Source organism: Leptidea sinapis, chromosome 38 (assembly GCF_905404315.1).
Source record: "Leptidea sinapis chromosome 38, ilLepSina1.1, whole genome shotgun sequence".
Lineage (NCBI taxonomy): Eukaryota > Metazoa > Arthropoda > Insecta > Lepidoptera > Pieridae > Leptidea > Leptidea sinapis.
In genome coordinates this window covers 9,659,147-9,679,482 of record NC_066302.1, presented here as the reverse complement: position 1 = coordinate 9,679,482, position 20,336 = coordinate 9,659,147, and positions in this window count along the sequence as shown.

Sequence of the window (20,336 nt, the reverse complement as noted above, 5' to 3'; positions counted from 1 at the left end):
TCGGATTTAAAAATGATCACAGAATTGTTCTCTGCTCCCTCGAGAACCTCGGGCACGATATTCATACAGCTAAAATCATAATTTTGTGCGGCTGCCATCTTGGATTTGAAAAATGATCACCAAATCGTTCTCTGCACCCTCGAGAACCTCGGGTACGATACCCATAATGTAGTTATCATACTTTTGAGCGTTGGCCATCTTCGATTAGAAAAATGATCACAAAATCGTTCTCAGCACCCTCGTGAACCTCGGGTACGATATCCATATTGCTGAAATCATAATTTTGTGCGGCGGCCATCTTGGATTGGAAAAATGATTACAAAATCTTTCTCAGCACCCTCGAGAACCTCGGATACGATACCCATAATGTAGTTATAATACTTTTGAGCGGCGGCCATCTTGGATTTGAAAAATGATCACAAAATCGTTCTCTGCACCCTCGAGAACCTCTGATACGATACCCATAATGTAGTTATCATAATTTTGAGCAGCGGCCATCTCGAATTTAAAAATGATCCCAAAATTGTTTTCTGCACCCTCTAGAACCTGGGACACGATTACCATATTGCTGAAAACATAATTGTTTGCGGCAGCCCTCTTTGATTTAAAAATGGATCACAGAATTGTTTTCTGCCCCCTCGAGAACCTCGGACACGATATCCATATTGCTGAAATCATAATTATTTGCGGCAGCCCTCTTGGATTTCAAAAATGATCACAGAATTGTTCTCTGCACCCTCGAGAACCTCGGACACGATATCCATTTTGCTAAAATCATAATTTTGTGCGGCGGCCCTCTTGGATTTGAAAAATGATCACCAAATCGTTCTCTGCGTCCTCCAGAACCTCGGACACGATATCCATATTGCTAAAATCATAATTTTGTGCGGCGACCATCTCGGATTTAAAAATGATCCCAAAATTGTTTTCTGCACCCTCGAGAACCTCGGACACGATATCCATATTGCTGGAAACATAATTATTTGCGGCAGCCCTCTTGGATTTCAAAAATGATCACAGAATTGTTCTCTGCACCCTCGAGAACCTCTGACACAATCATAATTTTGTGCGGTGGCCATCTTGGATTTGAAAAATGATCACCTAATCGTTCTCTGCACCCTCGAGAACCTCGGGTACGATACCCATAATGTAGTTATCATACTTTTGAGCGTTGGCCATCTTCGATTAGAAAAATGATCACACAATCGTTCTCAGCACCCTCGAGAACCTCGGATACGATACCCATAATGTAGTTATCATAATTTTAAGCAGCCGCCATCTCGGATTTAAAAATGATCACAGAATTGTTCTCTGCTCCCTCGAGAACCTCGGGCACGATATTCATACAGCTAAAATCATAATTTTGTGCGGCTGCCATCTTGGATTTGAAAAATGATCACCAAATCGTTCTCTGCACCCTCGAGAACCTCGGGTACGATACCAATAATGTAGTTATCATACTTTTGAGCGTTGGCCATCTTTGATTAGAAAAATGATCACAAAATCGTTCTCAGCACCCTCGAGAACCTCGGGTACGATATGCATATTGCAGAAATCATAATTTTGTGCGGCGGCCATCTTGGATTGGAAAAATGATTACAAAATCTTTCTCAGCACCCTCGAGAACCTCGGATACGATACCCATAATGTAGTTATAATACTTTTGAGCGGCGGCCATCTTGGATTTGAAAAATGATCACAAAATCGTTCTCTGCACCCTCAAGAACCTCTGATACGATACCCATAATGTAGTTATCATAATTTTGAGCAGCGGCCATCTCGGATTTAAAAATGATCCCAAAATTGTTTTCTGCACCCTCGAGAACCTGGGACACGATATCCATATTGCTGAAATCATAATTGTTTGCGGCAGTCTCTTGGATTTAAAAAATGATCACAGAATTGTTCTCTGCACCCTAGAGATTCTCGGGCACGGTATTCATTTTGCTAAAATCATAATTTTGTGCGGCGGCCCTCTTGGATTTGAAAAATGATCACCAAATCGTTCTCTGCGTCCTCGAGAACCTCGGACACGATATCCATATTGCTAAAATCATAATTTTGTGCGGCGGCCATCTCGGATTTAAAAATGATCCCAAAATTGTTTTCTGCACCCTCGAGAACCTCGGACACGATATCCATATTGCTGAAAACATAATTATTTGCGGTAGCCCTCTTGGATTTCAAAAATGATCACAGAATTGTTCTCTACACCCTCGAGAACCTCTGACACGATATTCATACTGCTAAAATCATAATTTTGTGCGGTGGCCTTCTTGGATTTGAAAAATGATCACCTAATCGTTCTCTGTACCCTCGAGAACCTCGGGTACGATACCCATAATGTAGTTATCATACTTTTGAGCGGCGGCCATCTTGGATATGAAAAATGATCACAAAATCGTTCTCTGCACCCTCGAGAACCTCTGATACGATACCCATAATGTAGTTATCATAATTTTGAGCAGCGGCCATCTCGGATTTAAAAATGATCCCAAAATTGTTTTCTGCACCCTCGAGAACCTGGGACACGATTACCATATTGCTGAAAACATAATTGTTTGCGGCAGCCCTCTTTGATTTAAAAATGGATCACAGAATTGTTTTCTGTCCCCTCGAGAACCTCGGACACGATATCCATATTGCTGAAATCATAATTGTTTGCGGCAGTCTCTTGGATTTAAAAAATGATCACAGAATTGTTCTCTGCACCCTAGAGATTCTCGGGCACGGTATTCATTTTGCTAAAATCATAATTTTGTGCGGCGGCCCTCTTGGATTTGAAAAATGATCACCAAATCGTTCTCTGCGTCCTCGAGAACCTCGGACACGATATCCATATTGCTAAAATCATAATTTTGTGCGGCGGCCATCTCGGATTTAAAAATGATCCCAAAATTGTTTTCTGCACCCTCGAGAACCTCGGACACGATATCCATATTGCTGAAAACATAATTATTTGCGGTAGCCCTCTTGGATTTCAAAAATGATCACAGAATTGTTCTCTACACCCTCGAGAACCTCTGACACGATATTCATACTGCTAAAATCATAATTTTGTGCGGTGGCCTTCTTGGATTTGAAAAATGATCACCTAATCGTTCTCTGTACCCTCGAGAACCTCGGGTACGATACCCATAATGTAGTTATCATACTTTTGAGCGGCGGCCATCTTGGATATGAAAAATGATCACAAAATCGTTCTCTGCACCCTCGAGAACCTCTGATACGATACCCATAATGTAGTTATCATAATTTTGAGCAGCGGCCATCTCGGATTTAAAAATGATCCCAAAATTGTTTTCTGCACCCTCGAGAACCTGGGACACGATTACCATATTGCTGAAAACATAATTGTTTGCGGCAGCCCTCTTTGATTTAAAAATGGATCACAGAATTGTTTTCTGCCCTCGGACACGATATCCATATTGCTAAAATCACAATTTTGTGCGGCGGCCATCTTGGATTTGAAAAATGTTCACCAAATCGTTCTCTTCACCCTCGAGAACCTCGGGTGCAATATCCATATTGCTGAAATCATAATTTTGTGCGTCGGCCATCTTGGATTTGAAAAATGATCACAAAATTGTTCTAAGCACCCTCGATAACCTCGGATACGATACCCATAATGTAGTTAGCATACTTTTGAGCGGCGGCCGTCTTCGATTCTAAAAATGATCACTAAACCGTTCTCTGCACCCTCGAGAACCTCAGATACGATACCCATAATGTAGTTATCATAATTTTGAGTGGCAACCATCTTGGATTTCAAAAATGATCACCACATCGTTCTTTGCACTCTCGAGAACCTGGGATACGATACCTATATATTTGTGATCATAATCTTGCACGGCGGCCATCTCGGATTTAAAAATGATCCCAAAATTATTTTCTGCACCCTCGAGAACCTCAGACACGATGTCCATATTGCTGAAAACATTATTGTTTGCGGCAGCCCTCTTGGATTTCAAAAATGATCACAGAATTGTTCTCTGCACCCTCGAGAACCTCGGACACGATATCCATATTGTTAAAATCATAATTTTGTGCGGCGGCCATCTTGGATTTGAAAAATGATCACCAAATCATTCTCTGCACCCTCGAGAATCTCGGACACGATATCCATATTGCTGAAATCATAGTTTGTGCGAGGGCCATCTTGGATTTGAAAAATTATCACAAAATCGTTCTCAGCACCCTTGCGAACCTCCGATACGATACCCATAATTTAGTTATCATCTTTTTGAGCGGCGGCCATCTTGGATTTGAAAAATGATTACAAAATCGTTCTCTGCACCCTCGAGAACCTCTGATACGATACCCATAATATAGTTATCATAATTATGAGCGGCAGCCATCTCGGATTTAAAAATGATCCCAAAATTGTTTTCTGCACCCTCGAGAACCTCGGACACGATATTCATATTGCTGAAAACATAATTGTTTGCGGCAGCCCTCTTGGATTACAAAAATGATCACAGAATTGTTTTCTGCACCCTCGAGAACCTGGGACACGATTACCATATTGCTGAAAACATAATTGTTTGCGGGAGCCCTCTTTGATTTAAAAATGGATCACAGAATTGTTTTCTGCCCCCTCGAGAACCTCGAGTACGATATCCATATTGCTGAAATCATAATTTTGTGCGGCGGCCATATTGGATTTGAAAAATGATCACAAAATCTTTCTCAGCAACCTCGAGAACCTCAGATACGATACCCATAATGTAGTTATAATTCTTTTGAGCAGCGGCCATCTTGGATTTGAAAAATGATCACAAAATCATTCTCTGCACCCTCAAGACCCTCTGATGCGAAACCCATAATGTAGTTATCATAATTTTGAGCAGAGGCCATCTCGGATTTAAAAATGATCCTAAAATTGTTTTCTGCACCCTCGAGAACCTGGGACACGATTACCATATTGCTGAAAACATTATTGTTTGCGGCAGCCCATTTTGATTTAAAAATGGATTACAGAATTGTTTTCTGCACTCTCGAGAACCTCGGACACGATATCCATATTGCTGAAATCATAATTTTGTGCGGCGGCCATCTTGGATTTGAAAAATGATCACAAAATCTTTCTCTGCACCCTCGAGAACCTCAGATACGATACCCATAATGTAGTTATCATAATTTTGAGTGGCAACCATCTTGGATTTCAAAAATGATCACCACATCGTTCTTTGCAATCTCGAGAACCTCGGATACGATACCCATAATGAAGTTATCATAATTTTGAGTGGCGACAATCTTGGATTTCAAAAATGATCACCAAATCGTTCTCTGCATCCTCGAGAACCTCGGGTACGATACCCATAATGTAGTTATAATACTTTTGAGCGGCGGCCATCTTGGATTTAAAACTGATCCCAAAATTGTTTTCTGCACCCTCGAAAACCTAGGACACGATATTCATGTTGCTGAAAACATAATTATTTGCGGCAGCCCTCTTGGATTACAAAAATGATCACAGAAATGTTCTCTGCACCCTCGCGAACCTCGGACACGATATCCATATTGCTAAAATCACAATTTTGTGCGGCGGCCATCTTGGATTTGAAAAATGTTCACCAAATCGTTCTCTTCACCCTCGAAAACCTCGGGTACAATATCCATATTGCTGAAATCATAATTTTGTGCGGCGGCCATCTTGGATTTGAAAAATGATCACAAAATTGTTCTCAGCACCCTCGAGAACCTCGGATACGATACCCATATATTTGTGATCATAATCTTGCATGGCGGCCATCTCGGATTTAAAAATGATCCCAAAATTATTTTTTGCACCCTCGAGAACCTCAGACACGATATCCATATTGCTGAAAACATTATTGTTTGCGGCAGCCCTCTTGGATTTCAAAAATGATCACAGAATTGTTCTCTGCACCCTCGAGAAACTCGGACACGATATCCATATTGCTTAAATCATCATTTTGTGCGGCGGCCATCTTGGAATTGAAAAATGATCACCAAATTGTTCTCTGCACCCTCGAGAATCTCGGACATGATATCCATATTGCTGAAATCATAATTTTGTGCGGCGGCCATCTTCGATTTGAAAAATGATCACAAAACCGTTCTCTGCACACTCGATAACCTCGGATACGATACCCATAATGAAGTTATCATAATATTGAGTGGCGGCCATCTTGGATTTCAAAAATGATCACCAAATCGTTCTCTGCACGCTCGAGATCCTCGGGTACGATACCCATAATGTAGTTATCATACTTTTGAGCGGCGGCCGTCTTCGATTCTAAAAATGATCACAAAACCGTTCTCTGCACCCTCGAGAACCTCGGATACGATACCCATAATGTAGTTATTATAATTTTGAGCGGCGACCATCCTGGATTTCAAAAATGATCACAAAATCGTTCTCAGCACCCTCGAGAACCTCGGGTACGATATCCATATTGCTGAAATCATAATTTTGTGCGGCGGCCATCTTGGATTGGAAAAATGATTACAAAATCTTTCTCAGCACCCTCGAGAACCTCGGATACGATACCCATAATGTAGTTATAATACTTTTGAGCGGCGGCCTTCTTGGATTTGAAAAATGATCACAAAATCGTTCTCTGCACCCTCGAGAACCTCTGATACGATACCCATAATGAAGTTATCATAATTTTGAGCAGCGGCCATCTCGGATTTAAAAATGATCCCAAAATTGTTTTCTGCACCCTCGAGAACCTGGGACACGATTACCATATTGCTGAAAACATAATTGTTTGCGGCAGCCCTCTTTGATTTAAAAATGGATCACAGAATTGTTTTCTGCCCCCTCGAGAACCTCGGACACGATATCCATATTGCTGAAATCATAATTATTTGCGGCAGCCCTCTTGGATTTCAAAAATGATCACAGAATTGTTCTCTGCACCCTAGAGATTCTCGGGCACGGTATCCATTTTACTAAAATCATAATTTTGTGCGGCGGCCCTCTTGGATTTGAAAATTGATCTCCAAATCGTTCTCTGCGTCCTCGAGATCCTCGGACACGATATCCATATTGTTAAAATCATAATTTTGTGCGGCGGCCATCTCGGATTTAAAAATGATCCCAAAATTGTTTTCTGCACCCTCGAGAACCTCGGACACGATATCCATATTGCTGAAAACATAATTATTTGCGGCAGCCCCCTTGGATTTCAAAAATGATCACAGAATTGTTCTCTGCTCCCTCGAGAACCTCGGGCACGATATTCATACAGCTAAAATCATAATTTTGTGCGGCTGCCATCTTGGATTTGAAAAATGATCACCAAATCGTTCTCTGCACCCTCGACAACCTCGGGTACGATACCCATAATGTAGTTATCATACTTTTGAGCGTTGGCCATCTTCGATTAGAAAAATGATCACACAATCGTTCTCAGCACCCTCGAGAACCTCGGATCCGATACCCATAATGTAGTTATAATACTTTTGAGCGGCGGCCATCTTGGATATGAAAAATGATCACAAAGTCGTTCTCTGCACCCTCGAGAACCTCTGATACGATACCCATAATGTAGTTATCATAATTTTGAGCAGCGGCCATCTCGGATTTAAAAATGATCACAGAATTGTTCTCTGCTCCCTCGAGAACCTCGGGCACGATATTCATACAGCTAAAATCATAATTTTGTGCGGCTGCCAACTTGGATTTGAAAAATGATCACCAAATCGTTCTCTGCACCCTCGAGAACCTCGGGTACGATACCCATAATGTAGTTATCATACTTTTGAGCGTTGGCCATCTTCGATTAGAAAAATGATCACAAAATCGTTCTCAGCACCCTCGTGAACCTCGGGTACGATATCCATATTGCTGAAATCATAATTTTGTGCGGCGGCCATCTTGGATTGGAAAAATGATTACAAAATCTATCTCAGCACCCTCGAGAACCTCGGATACGATACCCATAATGTAGTTATAATACTTTTGAGCGGCGGCCATCTTGGATTTGAAAAATGATCACAAAATCGTTCTCTGCACCCTCGAGAACCTCTGATACGATACCCATAATGTAGTTATCATAATTTTGAGCAGCGACCATCTCGGATTTAAAAATGATCCCAAAATTGTTTTCTGCACCCTCGAGAACCTGGGACACGATTACCATATTGCTGAAAACATAATTGTTTGCGGCAGCCCTCTTTGATTTAAAAATGGATCACAGAATTGTTTTCTGCACTCTCGAGAACCTCGGACACGATATCCATATTGCTGAAATCATAATTGTTTGCGGCAGCCCTCTTGGATTTCAAAAATGATCACAGAATTGTTCTCTGCACCCTCGAGAACCTCGGACACGATATCCATTTTGCTAAAATCATAATTTTGTGCGGCGGCCCTCTTGGATTTGAAAAATGATCACCAAATCGTTCTCTGCGTCCTCGAGAACCTCAAACACGATATCCATATTGCTAAAATCATAATTTTGTGCGGCGACCATCTCGGATTTAAAAATGATCCTTAAATTGTTTTCTGCACCCTCGAGAACCTCGGACACGATATCCATATTGCTGAAAACATAATTGTTTGCGGCAGCCCTCTTGGATTTCAAAAATGATCACAGAATTGTTCTCTGCACCCTCGAGAACCTCTGACACGATATTCATACTGCTAAAATCATAATTTTGTGCGGTGGCCATCTTGGATTTGAAAAATGATCACCTAATCGTTCTCTGCACCCTCGAGAACCTCGGGTACGATACCCATAATGTAGTTATCATACTTTTGAGCGTTGGCCATCTTCGATTAGAAAAATGATCACACAATCGTTCTCAGCACCCTCGAGAACCTCGGATACGATACCCATAATGTAGTTATAATACTTTTGAGCGGCGGCCATCTTGGATATGAAAAATGATCACAAAGTCGTTCTCTGCACCCTCGAGAACCTCTGATACGATACCCATAATGTAGTTATCATAATTTTGAGCAGCGGCCATCTCGGATTTAAAAATGATCACAGAATTGTTCTCTGCTCCCTCGAGAACCTCGGGCACGATATTCATACAGCTAAAATCATAATTTTGTGCGGCTTCCATCTTGGATTTGAAAAATGATCACCAAATCGTTCTCTGCACCCTCGAGAACCTCGGGTACGATACCCATAATGTAGTTATCATACTTTTGAGCGTTGGCCATCTTCGATTAGAAAAATGATCACAAAATCGTTCTCAGCACCCTCGAGAACCTCGGGTACGATATGCATATTGCAGAAATCATAATTTTGTGCGGCGGCCATCTTGGATTGGAAAAATGATTACAAAATCTTTCTCAGCACCCTCGAGAACCTCGGATACGATACCCATAATGTAGTTATAATACTTTTGAGCGGCGGCCATCTTGGATTTGAAAAATGATCACAAAATCGTTCTCTGCACCCTCGAGAACCTCTGATACGATACCCATAATGTAGTTATCATAATTTTGAGCAGCGGCCATCTCGGATTTAAAAATGATCCCAAAATTGTTTTCTGCACCCTCGAGAACCTGGGACACGATTACCATATTGCTGAAAACATAATTGTTTGCGGCAGCCCTCTTTGATTTAAAAATGGATCACAGAATTGTTTTCTGCCCCCTCGAGAACCTCGGACACGATATCCATATTGCTGAAATCATAATTGTTTGCGGCAGCCCTCTTGGATTTAAAAAATGATCACAGAATTGTTCTCTGCACCCTAGAGATTCTCGGGCACGGTATCCATTTTCCTAAAATCATAATTTTGTGCGGCGGCCCTCTTGGATTTGAAAAATGATCACCAAATCGTTCTCTGCGTCCTCGAGAACCTCCGACACGATATCCATATTGCTAAAATCATAATTTTGTGCGGCGGCCATCTCGGATTTAAAAATGATCCCAAAATTGTTTTCTGCACCCTCGAGAACCTCGGACACGATATCCATATTGCTGAAAACATAATTATTTGCGGCAGCCCTCTTGGATTTCAAAAATGATCACAGAATTGTTCTCTACACCCTCGAGAACCTCTGACACGATATTCATACTGCTAAAATCATAATTTTGTGCGGTGGCCTTCTTGGATTTGAAAAATGATCACCTAATCGTTCTCTGCACCCTCGAGAACCTCGGGTACGATACCCATAATGTAGTTATCATACTTTTGAGCGTTGGCCATCTTCGATTAGAAAAATGATCACACAATCGATCTCAGCACCCTCGAGAACCTCGGGTACGATATCCATATTGCTTAAATCATAATTTTGTGCAACGGCCATCTTGGATTTGAAAAATGATCACAAAATCGTTCTCAGCACCATCGAGAACCTCGGATACGATACCCATAATGTAGTTATAATACTTTTGAGCGGCGGCCATCTTGGATATGAAAAATGATCACAAAATCGTTCTCTGCACCCTCGAGAACCTCTGATACGATACCCATAATGTAGTTATCATACTTTTGAGCGTTGGCCATCTTCGAATAGAAAAATGATCACACAATCGTTCTCAGCACCCTCGAGAACCTCGGATCCGATACCCATAATGTAGTTATAATACTTTTGAGCGGCGGCCATCTTGGATATGAAAAATGATCACAAAGTCGTTCTCTGCACCCTCGAAAACCTCTGATACGATACCCATAATGTAGTTATCATAATTTTGAGCAGCGGCCATCTCGGATTTAAAAATGATCACAGAATTGTTCTCTGCTCCCTCGAGAACCTCGGGCACGATATTTATACAGCTAAAATCATAATTTTGTGCGGCTGCCATCTTGGATTTGAAAAATGATCACCAAATCGTTCCCTGCACCCTCGAGAACCTCGGGTACGATACCCATAATGTAGTTATCATACTTTTGAGCGTTGGCCATCTTCGATTAGAAAAATGATCACAAAATCGTTCTCAGCACCCTCGTGAACCTCGGGTACGATATCCATATTGCTGAAATCATAATTTTGTGCGGCGGCCATCTTGGATTAAAAAAATGATTACAAAATCTTTCTCTGCACCCTCGAGAACCTCGGACACGATATCCATATTGCTGAAAACATAATTATTTGCGGCAGCCCTCTTGGATTTCAAAAATGATCACAGAATTGTTCTCTACACCCTCGAGAACCTCTGACACGATATTCATACTGCTAAAATCATAATTTTGTGCGGTGGCCTTCTTGGATTTGAAAAATGATCACCTAATCGTTCTCTGCACCCTCGAGAACCTCGGGTACGATACCCATAATGTAGTTATCATACTTTTGAGCGTTGGCCATCTTCGATTAGAAAAATGATCACACAATCGATCTCAGCACCCTCGAGAACCTCGGGTACGATATCCATATTGCTTAAATCATAATTTTGTGCAACGGCCATCTTGGATTTGAAAAATGATCACAAAATCTTTCTCAGCACCATCGAGAACCTCGGATACGATACCCATAATGTAGTTATAATACTTTTGAGCGGCGGCCATCTTGGATATGAAAAATGATCACAAAATCGTTCTCTGCACCCTCGAGAACCTCTGATACGATACCCATAATGTAGTTATCATACTTTTGAGCGTTGGCCATCTTCGAATAGAAAAATGATCACACAATCGTTCTCAGCACCCTCGAGAACCTCGGATCCGATACCCATAATGTAGTTATAGTACTTTTGAGCGGCGGCCATCTTGGATATGAAAAATGATCACAAAGTCGTTCTCTGCACCCTCGAAAACCTCTGATACGATACCCATAATGTAGTTATCATAATTTTGAGCAGCGGCCATCTCGGATTTAAAAATGATCACAGAATTGTTCTCTGCTCCCTCGAGAACCTCGGGCACGATATTTATACAGCTAAAATCATAATTTTGTGCGGCTGCCATCTTGGATTTGAAAAATGATCACCAAATCGTTCCCTGCACCCTCGAGAACCTCGGGTACGATACCCATAATGTAGTTATCATACTTTTGAGCGTTGGCCATCTTCGATTAGAAAAATGATCACAAAATCGTTCTCAGCACCCTCGTGAACCTCGGGTACGATATCCATATTGCTGAAATCATAATTTTGTGCGGCGGCCATCTTGGATTAAAAAAATGATTACAAAATCTTTCTCAGCACCCTCGAGAACCTCGGATACGATACCCATAATGTAGTTATAATACTTTTGAGCGGCGGCCATCTTGGATTTGAAAAATGATCCCAAAATTGTTTTCTGCACCCTCGAGAACCTGGGACACGATTACCATATTGCTGAAAACATTATTGTTTGCGGCAGCCCTCTTTGATTTAAAAATGGATCACAGAATTGTTTTCTGCCCCCTCGAGAACCTCGGACACGATATCCATATTGCTGAAATCATAATTATTTGCGGCAGCCCTCTTGGATTTCAAAAATGATCACAGAATTGTTCTCTGCACCCTCGAGAACCTCGGACACGATATTCATTTTGCTAAAATCATAATTTTGTGCGGCGGCCCTCTTGGATTTGAAAAATGATCACCAAATCGTTCTCTGCGTCCTCGAGAACCTCGGACACGATATCCATATTGCTAAAATCATAATTTTGTGCGGCGACCATCTCGGATTTAAAAATGATCCTAAAATTGTTTTCTGCACCCTCGAGAACCTCGGACACGATATCCATATTGCTGAAAACATAATTATTTGCGGCAGCCCTCTTGGATTTCAAAAATGATCACAGAATTGTTCTCTGCACCCTCGAGAACCTCTGACACGATATCCATATTGCTGAAATCATAATTTTGTGCAGCGGCCCTCTTGGATTTGAAAAATGATCACAAAATCTTTCTCAGCACCATCGAGAACCTCGGATACGATACCCATAATGTAGTTATAATACTTTTGAGCGGCGGCCATCTTGGATATGAAAAATGATCACAAAATCGTTCTCTGCACCCTCGAGAACCTCTGATACGATACCCATAATGTAGTTATAATACTTTTGAGCGGCGGCCATCTTGGATTTAAAACTGATCCCAAAATTGTTTTCTGCACCCTCAAGAACCTGGGACACGATTACCATATTGCTGAAAACATAATTGTTTGCGGCAGCCCATTTTGATTTAAAAATGGATTACAGAATTGTTTTCTGCACTCTCGAGAATCTCGGACATGATATCCATATTGCTGAAATCATAATTTTGTGCGGCGGCCATCTTCGATTTGAAAAATGATCACAAAACCGTTCTCTGCACACTCGATAACCTCGGATACGATACCCATAATGAAGATATCATAATTTTGAGTGGCGGCCATCTTGGATTTCAAAAATGATCACCAAATCGTTCTCTGCACCCTCGAGAACCTCGGGTACGATACCCATAATGTAGTTATAATACTTTTGAGCGGCGGCCATCTTGGATTTAAAACTGATCCCAAAATTGTTTTCTGCACCCTCGAAAACCTAGGACACGATATTCATGTTGCTGAAAACATTATTATTTGCGGCAGCCCTCTTGGATTACAAAAATGATCACAGAAATGTTCTCTGCACCCTCGCGAACCTCGGACACGATATCCATATTGCTAAAATCACAATTTTGTGCGGCGGCCATCTTGGATTTGAAAAATGTTCACCAAATCGTTCTCTTCACCCTCGAAAACCTCGGGTACAATATCCATATTGCTGAAATCATAATTTTGTGCTGCGGCCATCTTGGATTTGAAAAATGATCACAAAATTGTTCTCAGCACCCTCGAGAACCTCGGATACGATACCCATATATTTGTGATCATAATCTTGCACGGCGGCCATCTCGGATTTAAAAATGATCCCAAAATTATTTTTTGCACCCTCGAGAACCTCAGACACGATATCCATATTGCTGAAAACATTATTGTTTGCGGCAGCCCTCTTGGATTTCAAAAATGATCACAGAATTGTTCTCTGCACCCTCGAGAACCTCGGACACGATATCCATATTGCTTAAATCATCATTTTGTGTGGCGGCCATCTTGGATTTGAAAAATGATCACCAAATCGTTCTCTGCACCCTCGAGAATCTCGGACATGATATCCATATTGCTGAACTCATAATTTTGTGCGGCGGCCATCTTCGATTTGAAAAATGATCACAAAACCATTCTCTGCACACTCGATAACCTAGGATACGATACCCATAATGAAGTTATCATAATTTTGAGTGGCGGCCATCTTGGATTTCAAAAATGATCACCAAATCGTTCTCTGCACGCTCGAGATCCTCGGGTACGATACCCATAATGTAGTTATCATACTTTTGAGCGGCGGCCGTCTTCGATTCTAAAAATGATCACAAAACCGTTCTCTGCACCCTCGAGAACCTCGGATACGATACCCATAATGTAGTTATTATAATTTTGAGCGGCGACCATCCTGGATTTCAAAAATGATCACAAAATCGTTCTCAGCACCCTCGAGAACCTCGGGTACGATATCCATATTGCTGAAATCATAATTTTGTGCGGCGGCCATCTTGGATTGGAAAAATGATTACAAAATCTTTCTCAGCACCCTCGAGAACCTCGGATACGATACCCATAATGTAGTTATCATACTTTTGAGCGGCGGCCTTCTTGGATTTGAAAAATGATCACAAAATCGTTCTCTGCACCCTCGAGATCCTCTGATACGATACCCATAATGTAGTTATCATAATTTTGAGCAGCGGCCATCTCTGATTTAAAAATGATCCCAAAATTGTTTTCTGCACCCTCGAGAACCTGGGACACGATTACCATATTGCTGAAAACATAATTGTTTGCGGCAGCCCTCTTTGATTTAAAAATGGATCACAGAATTGTTTTCTGCCCCCTCGAGAACCTCGGACACGATATCCATATTGCTGAAATCATAATTGTTTGCGGCAGCCCTCTTGGATTTAAAAAATGATCACAGAATTGTTCTCTGCACCCTAGAGATTCTCGGGCACGGTATCCATTTTGCTAAAATCATAATTTTGTGCGGCGGCCCTCTTGGATTTGAAAAATGATCGCCAAATCGTTCTCTGCGTCCTCGAGATCCTCGGACACGATATCCATATTGCTAAAATCATAATTTTGTGCGGCGGCCATCTTGGATTTGAAAAATGATCACAAAATCTTTCTCAGCACCATCGAGAACCTCGGATACGATACCCATAATGTAGTTATAATACTTTTGAGCGGTGGCCATCTTGGATATGAAAAATGATCACAAAATCGTTCTCTGCACCCTCGAGAACCTCTGATACGATACCCATAATGTAGTTATAATACTTTTGAGCGGCGGCCATCTTGGATTTAAAACTGATCCCAAAATTGTTTTCTGCACCCTCAAGAACCTGGGACACGATTACCATATTGCTGAAAACATAATTGTTTGCGGCAGCCCATTTTGATTTAAAAATGGATTACAGAATTGTTTTCTGCACTCTCGAGAATCTCGGACATGATATCCATATTGCTGAAATCATAATTTTGTGCGGCGGCCATCTTCGATTTGAAAAATGATCACAAAACCGTTCTCTGCACACTCGATAACCTCGGATACGATACCCATAATGTAGTTATAATACTTTTGAGCGGCGGCCATCTTGGATATGAAAAATGATCACAAAGTCGTTCTCTGCACCCTCGAGAACCTCTGATACGATACCCATAATGTAGTTATCATAATTTTGAGCAGCGGCCATCTCGGATTTAAAAATGATCACAGAATTGTTCTCTGCTCCCTCGAGAACCTCGGGCACGATATTCATACAGCTAAAATCATAATTTTGTGCGGCTTCCATCTTGGATTTGAAAAATGATCACCAAATCGTTCTCTGCACCCTCGAGAACCTCGGGTACGATACCCATAATGTAGTTATCATACTTTTGAGCGTTGGCCATCTTCGATTAGAAAAATGATCACAAAATCTTTCTCAGCACCATCGAGAACCTCGGATACGATACCCATAATGTAGTTATAATACTTTTGAGCGGCGGCCATCTTGGATATGAAAAATGATCACAAAATCGTTCTCTGCACCCTCGAGAACCTCTGATACGATACCCATAATGTAGTTGTCATACTTTTGAGCGTTGGCCATCTTCGAATAGAAAAATGATCACACAATCGTTCTCAGCACCCTCGAGAACCTCGGATCCGATACCCATAATGTAGTAATAATACTTTTGAGCGGCGGCCATCTTGGATATGAAAAATGATCACAAAGTCGTTCTCTGCACCCTCGAAAACCTCTGATACGATACCCATAATGTAGTTATCATAATTTTGAGCAGCGGCCATCTCGGATTTAAAAATGATCACAGAATTGTTCTCTGCTCCCTCGAGAACCTCGGGCACGATATTTATACAGCTAAAATCATAATTTTGTGCGGCTGCCATCTTGGATTTGAAAAATGATCACCAAATCGTTCCCTGCACCCTCGAGAACCTCGGGTACGATACCCATAATGTAGTTATCATACTTTTGAGCGTTGGCCATCTTCGATTAGAAAAATGATCACAAAATCGTTCTCAGCACCCTCGTGAACCTCGGGTACGATATCCATATTGCTGAAATCATAATTTTGTGCGGCGGCCATCTTGGATTAAAAAAATGATTACAAAATCTTTCTCTGCACCCTCGAGAACCTCGGACACGATATCCATATTGCTGAAAACATAATTATTTGCGGCAGCCCTCTTGGATTTCAAAAATGATCACAGAATTGTTCTCTACACCCTCGAGAACCTCTGACACGATATTCATACTGCTAAAATCATAATTTTGTGCGGTGGCCTTCTTGGATTTGAAAAATGATCACCTAATCGTTCTCTGCACCCTCGAGAACCTCGGGTACGATACCCATAATGTAGTTATCATACTTTTGAGCGTTGGCCATCTTCGATTAGAAAAATGATCACACAATCGATCTCAGCACCCTCGAGAACCTCGGGTACGATATCCATATTGCTTAAATCATAATTTTGTGCAACGGCCATCTTGGATTTGAAAAATGATCACAAAATCTTTCTCTGCACCATCGAGAACCTCGGATACGATACCCATAATGTAGTTATAATACTTTTGAGCGGCGGCCATCTTGGATATGAAAAATGATCACAAAATCGTTCTCTGCACCCTCGAGAACCTCTGATACGATACCCATAATGTAGTTATCATACTTTTGAGCGTTGGCCATCTTCGAATAGAAAAATGATCACACAATCGTTCTCAGCACCCTCGAGAACCTCGGATCCGATACCCATAATGTAGTTATAGTACTTTTGAGCGGCGGCCATCTTGGATATGAAAAATGATCACAAAGTCGTTCTCTGCACCCTCGAAAACCTCTGATACGATACCCATAATGTAGTTATCATAATTTTGAGCAGCGGCCATCTCGGATTTAAAAATGATCACAGAATTGTTCTCTGCTCCCTCGAGAACCTCGGGCACGATATTTATACAGCTAAAATCATAATTTTGTGCGGCTGCCATCTTGGATTTGAAAAATGATCACCAAATCGTTCCCTGCACCCTCGAGAACCTCGGGTACGATACCCATAATGTAGTTATCATACTTTTGAGCGTTGGCCATCTTCGATTAGAAAAATGATCACAAAATCGTTCTCAGCACCCTCGTGAACCTCGGGTACGATATCCATATTGCTGAAATCATAATTTTGTGCGGCGGCCATCTTGGATTAAAAAAATGATTACAAAATCTTTCTCAGCACCCTCGAGAACCTCGGATACGATACCCATAATGTAGTTATAATACTTTTGAGCGGCGGCCATCTTGGATTTGAAAAATGATCCCAAAATTGTTTTCTGCACCCTCGAGAACCTGGGACACGATTACCATATTGCTGAAAACATTATTGTTTGCGGCAGCCCTCTTTGATTTAAAAATGGATCACAGAATTGTTTTCTGCCCCCTCGAGAACCTCGGACACGATATCCATATTGCTGAAATCATAATTATTTGCGGCAGCCCTCTTGGATTTCAAAAATGATCACAGAATTGTTCTCTGCACCCTCGAGAACCTCGGACACGATATTCATTTTGCTAAAATCATAATTTTGTGCGGCGGCCCTCTTGGATTTGAAAAATGATCACCAAATCGTTCTCTGCGTCCTCGAGAACCTCGGACACGATATCCATATTGCTAAAATCATAATTTTGTGCGGCGACCATCTCGGATTTAAAAATGATCCTAAAATTGTTTTCTGCACCCTCGAGAACCTCGGACACGATATCCATATTGCTGAAAACATAATTATTTGCGGCAGCCCTCTTGGATTTCAAAAATGATCACAGAATTGTTCTCTGCACCCTCGAGAACCTCTGACACGATATCCATATTGCTGAAATCATAATTTTGTGCAGCGGCCCTCTTGGATTTGAAAAATGATCACAAAATCGTTCTCAGCACCCTCGAGAACCTCGGATACGATACCCATAATGTAGTTATAATACTTTTGAGCGGCGGCCCTCTTGGATATGAAAAATGATCACAAAATCGTTCTCTGCACCCTCGAGAACCTCTGATACGATACCCATAATGTAGTTATAATACTTTTGAGCGGCGGCCATCTTGGATTTAAAACTGATCCCAAAATTGTTTTCTGCACCCTCAAGAACCTGGGACACGATTACCATATTGCTGAAAACATAATTGTTTGCGGCAGCCCATTTTGATTTAAAAATGGATTACAGAATTGTTTTCTGCACTCTCGAGAATCTCGGACATGATATCCATATTGCTGAAATCATAATTTTGTGCGGCGGCCATCTTCGATTTGAAAAATGATCACAAAACCGTTCTCTGCACACTCGATAACCTCGGATACGATACCCATAATGAAGTTATCATAATTTTGAGTGGCGGCCATCTTGGATTTCAAAAATGATCACCAAATCGTTCTCTGCACCCTCGAGAACCTCGGGTACGATACCCATAATGTAGTTATAATACTTTTGAGCGGCGGCCATCTTGGATTTAAAACTGATCCCAAAATTGTTTTCTGCACCCTCGAAAACCTAGGACACGATATTCATGTTGCTGAAAACATTATTATTTGCGGCAGCCCTCTTGGATTACAAAAATGATCACAGAAATGTTCTCTGCACCCTCGCGAACCTCGGACACGATATCCATATTGCTAAAATCACAATTTTGTGCGGCGGCCATCTTGGATTTGAAAAATGTTCACCAAATCGTTCTCTTCACCCTCGAAAACCTCGGGTACAATATCCATATTGCTGAAATCATAATTTTGTGCTGCGGCCATCTTGGATTTGAAAAATGATCACAAAATCGTTCTCAGCACCCTCGAGAACCTGTGATACGATACCCATATTTTTGTGATCATAATCTTGCACGGCGGCCATCTCGGATTTAAAAATGATCCCAAAATTATTTTTTGCACCCTCGAGAACCTCAGACACGATATCCATATTGCTGAAAACATTATTGTTTGCGGCAGCCCTCTTGGATTTCAAAAATGATCACAGAATTGTTCTCTGCACCCTCGAGAACCTCGGACACGATATCCATATTGCTTAAATCATCATTTTGTGTGGCGGCCATCTTGGATTTGAAAAATGATCACCAAATCGTTCTCTGCACCCTCGAGAATCTCGGACATGATATCCATATTGCTGAACTCATAATTTTGTGCGGCGGCCATCTTCGATTTGAAAAATGATCACAAAACCATTCTCTACACACTCGATAACCTAGGATACGATACCCATAATGAAGTTATCATAATTTTGAGTGGCGGCCATCTTGGATTTCAAAAATGATCACCAAATCGTTCTCTGCACGCTCGAGATCCTCGGGTACGATACCCATAATGTAGTTATCATACTTTTGAGCGGCGGCCGTCTTCGATTCTAAAAATGATCACAAAACCGTTCTCTGCACCCTCGAGAACCTCGGATACGATACCCATAATGTAGTTATTATAATTTTGAGCGGCGACCATCCTGGATTTCAAAAATGATCACAAAATCGTTCTCAGCACCCTCGAGAACCTCGGGTACGATATCCATATTGCTGAAATCATAATTTTGTGCGGCGGCCATCTTGGATTGGAAAAATGATTACAAAATCTTTCTCAGCACCCTCGAGAACCTCGGATACGATACCCATAATGTAGTTATAATACTTTTGAGCGGCGGCCTTCTTGGATTTGAAAAATGATCACAAAATCGTTCTCTGCACCCTCGAGATCCTCTGATACGATACCCATAATGTAGTTATCATAATTTTGAGCAGCGGCCATCTCTGATTTAAAAATGATCCCAAAATTGTTTTCTGCACCCTCGAGAACCTGGGACACGATTACCATATTGCTGAAAACATAATTGTTTGCGGCAGCCCTCTTTGA